Source organism: Falco naumanni, chromosome W (assembly GCF_017639655.2).
Source record: "Falco naumanni isolate bFalNau1 chromosome W, bFalNau1.pat, whole genome shotgun sequence".
Lineage (NCBI taxonomy): Eukaryota > Metazoa > Chordata > Aves > Falconiformes > Falconidae > Falco > Falco naumanni.
Genome location: NC_054079.1, coordinates 3,183,019 through 3,193,049, shown reverse-complemented (window position 1 = coordinate 3,193,049; position 10,031 = coordinate 3,183,019). Strand labels below are relative to the sequence as shown.

Genomic DNA, 10,031 nt, shown 5'->3' with positions numbered 1-10,031 from the left:
ATTTCAGTTGTTATGTTCTAGGAATTCCCCAAATCTTAAGACAAACTAAAGGAAGTTTTTAGCTTCCCAAATCTTAAGACAACCAAATAGGGCTATTACCCTTTTCAGAAGGCATCCCTTCTTCTCAACCCTGTCAGACAGTGTCTCGTCTTTCGTCTTATGGGGTAAAACCAAATCTTAAGACAATCAAATATTCAAAACAAAGAATAAATATAAATACCTTTTATGTTGTGCAGAAGTCCTTGTCCACCTGTGTGAGAAGCCAAGGGGTAGGGGAGTCTTGCCGACAGAAGATGCAGTCGGAGGCTGCATCAAATTGATGCCAAAACACCACAGAGTAACTGCTCAGAGACGAATTTTGTCTTTAAGCAGCAACCCCCACCACATACTCAATAATTCTTTACACTATATGCACTTTAAAACATATATAGGTTTACACTCACCCCTCAGATGCGCAAGATCAGTGGTCCTCAAACTACGGCCCGCGGGCCGGATACGGCCCCCAGGATCCTCAATCTGGCCCCTGGTATTTACAGAACCTCCCCGCCAGGGGTTGGGGGGGGAAACCAAGCAGCCGCAGATGACTGCCTGCCACTTCATCCGCGCACCGGCCCCCTGGTTAAAAAGTTTGAGGACCCCTGCTCAAGACAGTACTCACACACCCACATTCACACCTAATACAGAAATGTTCTTATATTTACAACATAAAGTACAACAATTAATATTAGTCCTATAATTATCAATCCTATGTATACGGATTGACTCCAAATCACCGAACATTTTTAGTCTCCAAACTAAAACACAAATTTCTGATATTACCTTAATATCAAAACAAACACTAAATCAAAAATCAAATATCAGTCCTCTGCATACGGATTGACTCCAAATCATCAAATGTTTAGTCTCCAGACTAAAACACAAATTACTAAATCAAAATCAAATGTATGCCTGAGGTGCTAGCTACCCGGCATACGCCACCCTGCATAAGCATACAGTAATCTTATGTCTTACAGATAGCTTTACAAACAGACCAGTCCCCAAAAACAGAAATATCCAAAACATCAATATTCCTAAATACAGTATTTGAATAAAGATAATACAAAACAGTAATATTCCTGCAGAAGAATGGCTGCAGAAGCATGGCCTTAGAATCTCTGAAGATCTGCGCAATCCAGGCCTGGTATTAGAATATGCCTGTAATCAGAATTGGGCTGAAGTTGCTGTGCTGAAGTTAAGAAAGGTAGCCTTGAGCTATTCTTGAATCCTGAGACCAAGTAATTATGTTGTGCCAACAGGCAGTGGCTGTAACAAGCTACAGCTGCTGGGAAAGCAGGTGCAGGGCCAAGAAAGATAGGGAGCGGTATGGGAAAATAGGGAGTAACAAACTACAAGGCTGAAGCACAGCAACACAATTAGCTACATGGATAGAATGCTTATTTTAGTCATGATAATTAGGGGTGTGAGAACCGCGCGCATTTAGAGACTACTAACCAATTATATTTCTGCTTTACAAATATGCATGTGTATCGGTTCTATATAAGTAGTGTTAGAAACTAATAAAGTTGAGCAAGATGCATAACTCATATTGAGCGTCTTCTTGACTCCGGCGAACCCTTCTTCCAACATATTCCTAAATACAATATTTGAATAAAGATAATACCTTTTGCTCAGTAGGATGGAGTCCTTGTCTGCTCCCGCGGTGATCCAGATGAGATGAGGAGCCCCTCCGGGAAAATCCCCGGGGATACTCTAGGGAGTGTCTGCTCTCAATGGGTCCCGCAGCCGAGCAGAGGAGGTCCCATCTGGGTTGCCAAATTGATTTGAAGAATCAGTCAGCAATATGCAGGTGAGCGGAGGTTATCTTTATTTGGCAGCGCTGGATGTATGGGGGATCACTCCACCAAAGTCATGCACACCGAGGGGACTTTTCAGCCCCCTCTTTATACAAGTCACTCATGTCTATTCATTAACTTTCTGGGAACTCATTAACATATCTTGGGCCTAGACAATTAGCACATTCCCATTCAAGGATTTAGTATATCTTCAAGTTAACAATATTAACATATCTTGTGCCTGGACAATTAGCACACTCCCTATGTCACCCATTTAAGGATTTAGTACATCCTCAAGTCAACAATAAGGGTCTCCTCAGATAAACATGAGCACATCGTTCTTTAAATAAATCTTATATGGTCCATTATTCAATGTACCTCTGATTTCTGGTATTCTCTGTGAGATAAATAGCATTGTTTTAATCTCTGGTAAAAACTGGATTATCCAGGGGTTAGGCAGGGCAGAAGTGAGCAGAACCTGGCATGGGAATTGGTGAGGCACTGGAGGAAATGGCACCGCAGCAGCTGAGCACCTGATGAAGGCAGCATGGATTCACAGCAATGCCCTCCTGGGCTGGGTATGGTGGAAGGATGTACTGTACCACTGTGGCACTGTGAAAAGTTATAGGCTGGTTAATACCAGTGAACAGAAAGGACTGTCCACTTGCAGTCTGGTCGAGGTCTGATGTATTTTCCTCTCTTTCTTTCTAGGGCTTGCATGTAAGCATGTTAAATTTATAAACAGGAATCAGAAAAGTCACCCCAACAGACAGAAGAATAGGCCCTAGTTAACTGAGTCCATTCAAGGTGAGTAATGCTGTTATATTTTATCCATCTCATCACAGTGAAAGTGATCCCCACCAGTCCCAAAAACACACCTGAAAAGAGCAAAGTGGTGCCAGCTTTATCTCCATCTGACACCAGGACATCAGATCTGATTGGCTGATAAGAATAGAATAGTATAAAATAGGAATAGAACATAACAGAATAGAATAGTTCAGTTGGAAGGGACCTACAATGATCATCTAGTCTAACTGCCTGACCACTTCAGGGCTGACCAAAAGTTAAAGCTTGTTATTAAGGGCATTGTCCAAATGCCTCTTAAACATTAGACAGGCTTGGGGCATAGACCAACTCTCTAGGAAGCCTGTTCCAGTGTTTGACCACCCTCTTGGTAAAGAAATGCTTCCTAATGTCCAGTCTAAACCTCCCCTGGTGCAACTTTGAACTGTTCCCACATGTCCTGTCACTGGATACCAGGGAGAAGAGCTCAGCACCTCCCTCTCCACTTTCCCTCCTCAGGAAGCTGCAGAGAACAATGAGCTCGCCCCTCAGCCTCCTTCTCTCCAAGCTAGATGAGCCCAGAGTACTCAGATACTCCTCATAGGACATGCCTTCCAGTCCTATCACCAGCTTTGTTGCCCTCCTCTGGACGCATTCAAGTACCTTCACATCCTTCTTAAATTGTGGGGCCCAGAACTGCAAGCAGTGCTCAAGGTGAGGCTGCACCAACACTAAATACAGTGGGATCATCCCCTCTCTTGGCTGGCTGCTTATGCTGTGTTTGATGGGCCCCAGAATGCAGTTTGCCCTATTGGATGCCAGGGAACACTGCTGATTCCAATTGAGCCTGCTGCCAACCAGCACCCCAGATCCCTTTCTGCAGGGCTGCTTGCCAGCCACTCTCCCAATTTAGGCTTGTGCCCGGTGCTACTCCATCCTATGTGCAGAATCCGGTATTTGGACTTGTTAAATTTCATCCCGTTAATCATTGCCCAATGCTCTAATCCGGGGGTCCTCAAACTTTTTAAACAGGAGGACGGTGCGGATGAAGTGGCAGGCAGTCATCTGCGGCTGCTTGGTTTCCCCCCCCCAACCCCCGGGGGGGGGGGGGGGGCCGGGGTGTTCTGTAAATACCGGGGGCTGGATTGAGGACCCTGGGGGGCTGTATCCAGCCCACGGGCCGTAGTTTGAGGACCCCTGCTCTAATCTATCTCTGTAAGGCCTCTCACCTGTTGTAGAATGAGTGATGCACTTCACTTTTAAGAGAGAAGTAGCAATATGTTTATTGGTATGAAACAGCGATTTAACAAAGTTTGATAGGAAATGCGACAGTGGTTTAACAAGATTTGACGTCAAGGTACACTTGATTATTTACTGCACAGAGGACAGGGTCAGACAAAACTGTCAGGGAGACCCTCCTGTTGAGTCATGAGGTTCAGAAAGGACCACCTTGCATTCTAAACTCCTCCTCAGAGGGGAGATTAGGTGTGGCTAGATCCAGACTTAGTTTCAGACTTGGTCAATGGTTTATATCTGAAGGATTATATGTGCACAATCAATCCTTCATACTGCTTAGCTAAGATTTTCAAAGTTTAGCATGCTACTAATCACTTACTGAGAATCTCTTGTGGCAAGGAATCTCTGAACCTCGAGGAGTAACCTTGAGAGGCGTCCCTACTCAAGGGGAGATCCTGGCATGCAGCCCGCTGCCATGCAGGAGAGCTCAATGGGCCCTTGGCTGTCCACTATTGATGGAGCAAGATAATTGACTCATAGTCATATTTGCATACTGACTACAGAAGTTAGTTTTTATAAACTTGGCTTGAGTTGGACCTTGACTAGCACTGTGGTTGGGTGGGTGCATTGTTCAAATTAGCCCTTGGCTATCATGTGGTTATCTGTGTCCCCCGCATTTGCTTTGAGTTGGATACAGCCATCACCACCACCACTGGTGGTTATCACTTGAGCATTGTTATGGAAACAAAGGTCGGGGGCGGGGGGGGGGGGGGGGGGGGGGGGGGGGGGGGGAGGCACACTGCCACATGGTCGCTCAAGAGAGTCAACAGCACCTCCCAGTTTGGTGTCATCAGTAGATTTCCTAAAGGTGCATTCAACTCCTGCATCCAAATCATTGAGAAATATATTGAACAGAACTGGCCCTAGAATTGACCCCTGGGGAACTCTGCTGGTGACTGGCTGCCAGCCAGATGTATCCTTATTCACTACAACCCTTTGAGTCCTGCCCTTCAGCCAGTTCTTCACCCAGCACAGCATGTACCTGCTCATCTCAGAGTTGGACAACCTGTCCAGAAGGATGCTGTGAGGGACAGTATCAAAAGCCTTACTAAAATCCAGGAAAATTATATCCACTGCCTTCCCTTCATCCATGAGGCAGGTGATCTTATTGTAGAAGGATATCAAAGTAGTTAGACGGGACTTTCCCTTTGTGAGCCCATGTTGACTGTGCCTGATGATTGCATTGTTCTTTAAATGCCTTTCAATAGCACCCAGGAGTGACAGAAAAGACATTCAAGGAGAAATCTTCTACATTGTTGTTGTTCTGCTCCATTACTGTATCTTCTGCCTCAAGAAAAAGGGGATTTGTAAAGAACTTAGTAGACCATTTAAAGTTGAAGGTTCAGGTTAATTATACAAGACCTTTGTGTGTATATGGTTAACAGAGTCTATCATGTGAAAGAATAAAATGTGCTTAGAAGAATAAAGGTCTGGGAAGTGAAGCCTGAAGTAATCACCAAAGAATTTTTGAATTACCAACATTGTTTCCAAAATGGCTTCACCTTTGCACAGCTACTTATCTCTTTGTTTATCCTCTTCTTTAATTTGGCACCCACTGATACTTCCTCGATGCGCCCACACCAGATGGGAGAGAAAGGAAGCTGCAGCCACCACAGCTTTTCCTGGGTCCCTGACAAATGATGCATCCAACATATGGACAGTATACATTTAGCCAACAGCAGCGTGGCAACTCACTCTCTTTGGGCCACCACTCCAGCAACCCAGATCTGCAGGAAAATGTGTGGCCATCGCTGAGAGTGCTTTGCAGTGCTCTGAAGCATTACATTTACAACCATGTCTGGACTTCTGTTGCAGCTCGTTCTACAGTCCAGAGCTTCTGTGTTTTAAAAAATATCAAAGTAAGCTTTCTGATATTTTGCCAAGAGGGAGTAGTGGATGAGTGGAAGGGTAAGCAACAACAAGGTGGTGAGTACTGAACAGCCTGGGAGAGCTCCTGGTTATAGAAGAAAAATTATTTCAAGCCAGCCAAAGCTTTCCAACTGCTTGAAGGTAGCATAATTACTTTGTAATTTCCCCTTAATTGTTGACATTTTTTGTTGTGGGATCTCCATCACTTCCTCGGAGTTTAGACTGAGTAAAGCTGGCATCACTGCAGGAATGAGAAAGCATCTCCTGTAACATTAAACCTGGTAAAGCAAGGGATCTTGTCCTGTAAGGTAAATTCTGTATTCAGAAGTACCTATAATTTTTTTTCTTACATCTCAATGAATTGTTCTGTTGAAATTCTCTTCTGACAAAAATGTGTAGCTAGTAGATCCCACATTCTCCCTTAATTCCTGGGACTTCACATTTGAAATTGGAACTGCAACAATAGCAAGATTAACATAGTGTTCTGATGACAGTTGTTTTGTACACTGCACATACCCAAGCTGTGGGCAGAAGAGTGTTTATTTCTACAGGTCTCTTCCTTCTCCCACTGAAGTAAATACCACAGACTTCAGCAGGATCAGACCCTAAGCAAGGATACACCATGACTGCTTATCCATATCCCATATATTAGACAGATTAATTGAATGTTGAGATTTTGTTTCCTAACAGTTGCAGACTAAAGTAATTGTTGTCAGAGGGTTCTGGTAGAATGTCTTTGTGTAATTCCTTAAGGGGGAAGAATCTTCAACTAGTCAATCTGTTTTGATTAACATGGCAGGGGAGTAGATGCATGAAAGGGTTAAGGCCCAGAAACCAAGGAAGATGTTGTGAGTACCTTAGATATTTAGTTCAACAAAAGATGGTTGTAAGATAAGGGATGGGTGTAAAACAAGGGGGGACCAGGAAAATCTCATGGTAGACAACTCAATCTTGAGAACACAGAGATAAGAAAGTTACAAGAGAATGACAACAATAGCCTCGAAGGATATGCTCTACTGATCCCAGAACTGAGTTTGTGCAGAAGTAAAGGTCAATCAGCAGGTGCAGTGAAGAAGACTAGAAGCATTCATCTGAAAATCTGGACGACCACCCAAAGACCACCAGGGAAGATGACTGCGCATGTAGACCAGACATTTGCATATGTTAATGAGTTCCAGGAAATCTCATGTGTATGTAAATGAGTTATTTGAAATCTTGTGAATATGTATGACTTTATGGTATATAGTCTCTAAAAGTCTGCCAGATTGTCGGAGCATTTATGGTGGAGCTATCCCCAGTGCTACCTACCCCAGCACTGCAATACAGGATACCTTACTTAATAACATTCTGCTGTTATTGAGTTTTATTATATCGAACTCTTTATCCAGCCGCTCCTAGCTTCCCACTTCAGTGAGGTTAGAAAGCAAGGGGGTTTGGATGCTGCCGATATTTGTATCACGCAGTACAGAGATTGCTCCTCAGGTGGTGGAATGTATGCTATTTCCTGCTACCAGCAGTTCTGGGGAAGCAAGCTTATCCTGAGATTTATAAAATAAAAATAGCACTAGAGCCGGAAGACTCACCTTCTTTTAGACTGCTTCTTCAAAATTGGTAAAAATGCCTTTAATGTGCATTCATATCACAGTGTGGCAACAGCTCAGTTATGAAAGGGGCTGCTCATTGAATTAAATTCCTTCGGAACTGATACTGAATGCAATTGCAGATGTGTCTTTCTCATCTGTCAGCAGATAGATCTTAAGGAATATTAGTGCTAGACTCCTTTTAAAAACATGTCTGGGAAGTTTTCAAAGTTAGTATTATGGCTTTTCTATTATCGAGGGTGCCAACAAATATACTCAAGATCAGCCCTTCCCCCAGCACCAAGTCTAGTCAGGACTCTGCACCACTTGAGCAAAGTGTTAGGGCTTGCAAAGCAGTGGTTTCATATTGTTATCAAAAATCGTAACCAGGAAAACTCTCTAAATCAAATGATAGTTTAGAAAGCTGACAGTGGTTTATTGCAGCACTGGGTGCATGTTAAGAGGAAAGATCCCCTAGAATTTGGTGACCCAGATGGGACTTGCTCTCCAGAATCTCAACGGACCAGAGGAATTGTGAGGACTCCAAGTGTGCACTGGAGTATTTTCAGGAAGGTCCTCCGATTCCCTGGCTGGGTGAATTTCCGTAATAGCTCTCTGGGATATTAACAACATTGGTCATAAATACTTAGATTGCTTACAAATAAGTCATATTGGGGAGTGGATTAGAGTCCCCCTGGTGGGTTAGAGTCCCACCGGAATATCCAAATTAAATATGTGTTGTTAAGATATTGGTATCATGGGTTAGAGTCCCACCAGGATATTTGGAGTGTACAACTGTGTAAATCTGTATGCTATTACGGGGATGCCCAGAGTCTGGATTTTGGGTATTGGTAATTTGAAACTTTGCTGGATTTTGTTTACTGGATTTTCTCTTTATTGAATTTTGTTTGCCAGATTTTGTCTTTGTTGGATTTTGTTTGCCATTTTTTTCTGTTGGATTTTGTTCACTGGATTTTGTCTGTCAGATTTTAAGTATTGGGTATTTGTGATTTTGAAAACTTTGTAACACGGGAACTGGACATTCTACTGGAGGGAGGGGGGTTCATAAGAATTGTCCATTAGGCTGTATATTAAGATAATGGAGCAAGTTTGGGGTGACCACCTCACTCAAAAAAATTGGTAGAATATTGTAATCACTGGTGGCCCTTGTATACATTAGATGATCAGGAGAAATGGACAAAGAACAGAAGTATAAATTATAATACAGTATTGCAATTAATGTTGTTTTGTAGATGCAAAGGAAAATTAAGTCCCATATGTGGGTTTGTTTTTTTTGCCTTGAGAAATGATCATGAAACAAGAAAGAAATTTAAACTGATGATATTTGATTCTGATGTATTGATGATGATGGAGGATAAACAGAAAATGCCTTGGTGGTGTTCTGCTTGTAGCATTGGAAAAAGGTGTTTGAAAATGAAGAATGAAGAAGAGGATGTGCAATTGATGGTTTCAGAATAGTGTTGTTAATAATAGGGGGAGATTTTTGCCTAAAGAAAAAGAATGGTGTTGGGGAACGCTCGGGAAGAGAATGAGAGGATAAATTACTTTACTATTTTGTTTGTGGGGCAGTCAGCTCCAGATATAAGAAGAAAGTTGCAAAAAGTAGATGGTATGACTGGAATGTCAATATGTCAGTTGATAGGAATTGCTTATAAGATTTATAATAACAGAGAGGAATTGGAGAGGAAAAAAAAAAGAGATAAACAGAAAGTAAAGAAAAAGAAATAAAATGCTGCAATTCTGGCAGCTGCATTTACCCAAGACCAAACCTCATCTCAGGGAAGAGGTTTCCTGAGAAGATGAGAGTGTGGAAAAGGACAAAGAACAGAAGGAAATATAAGGAATAGAATCCCTCTGGGGAAAGATCAGTGCATGATTTGCAAAGAAAAAGGATACTGGAAAAATGAATGTCCAAAGAAACAATCAACTAATTGGATACCCCTGTCTGCATCCGTTCCAGAGGCAGACCTGCTTATGATTGGTATGGAAGATTCAGATTGACAGGGACTGGGGGTGAGATTAGAGGCATCCCCAGCAGATCCCCTGGTGCCAATAAAGCTGGGGAAGGAAACTATAGATTTCTTGGTAGATGCAGGAGCAACTTATTCCATAGTAACTAGTTGTAAGGGGCTTCTCAGTAAATTTAATATGCCGGTTGTTGGAGTTACTGGAAAAAGAGAATTAAGGCCATTTTTGAAACCAATGGAATGTCAAATTGGAGGTAAAAAAATACATGAGTCCTTGTACATGCCAGAATGCCCTATACCTCTCTTAGGTCGGGATTTACTTAGTAAACTACAGTCCCAAATAATATTTTTTTGAGAATTCCATTCAGTTGTATATCCCACTGGAAAACACCTGGAAGGTGCAATTATATCTGCTGCAAGGGGAGCAAAGTAAACCAGAAATCTCCTAAGAAATCCTGAATGCTGTATTTCTGTTGATATGGGCTACTGAAGTACCAGGGAAAGCTAACACCACACCAATAAAGACAGAATTAAAACAGAACTCCAAACTGTTAAGAAAAAAAAGAAAATATCCTATGAAAATGGAAGCAAAAACTGGATTAGAGACTTTGATTTGTACCACATGCTGTGACCTCAGTGCTGGAACAACAAGGACATCACTGGTTATCACCTAGTAGAATGAT

The 10,031-nt window shown here is 42.4% G+C and overlaps 1 pseudogene; it reads right to left on the bottom strand.

The window, feature by feature from the left end:
- Window positions 1-2,197: 2,197 nt before the first annotated feature.
- On the bottom strand, window positions 2,198-5,184 carry LOC121080662 (annotated as a pseudogene).
- Between the last annotated feature and the right edge of the window lie 4,847 nt (window positions 5,185-10,031).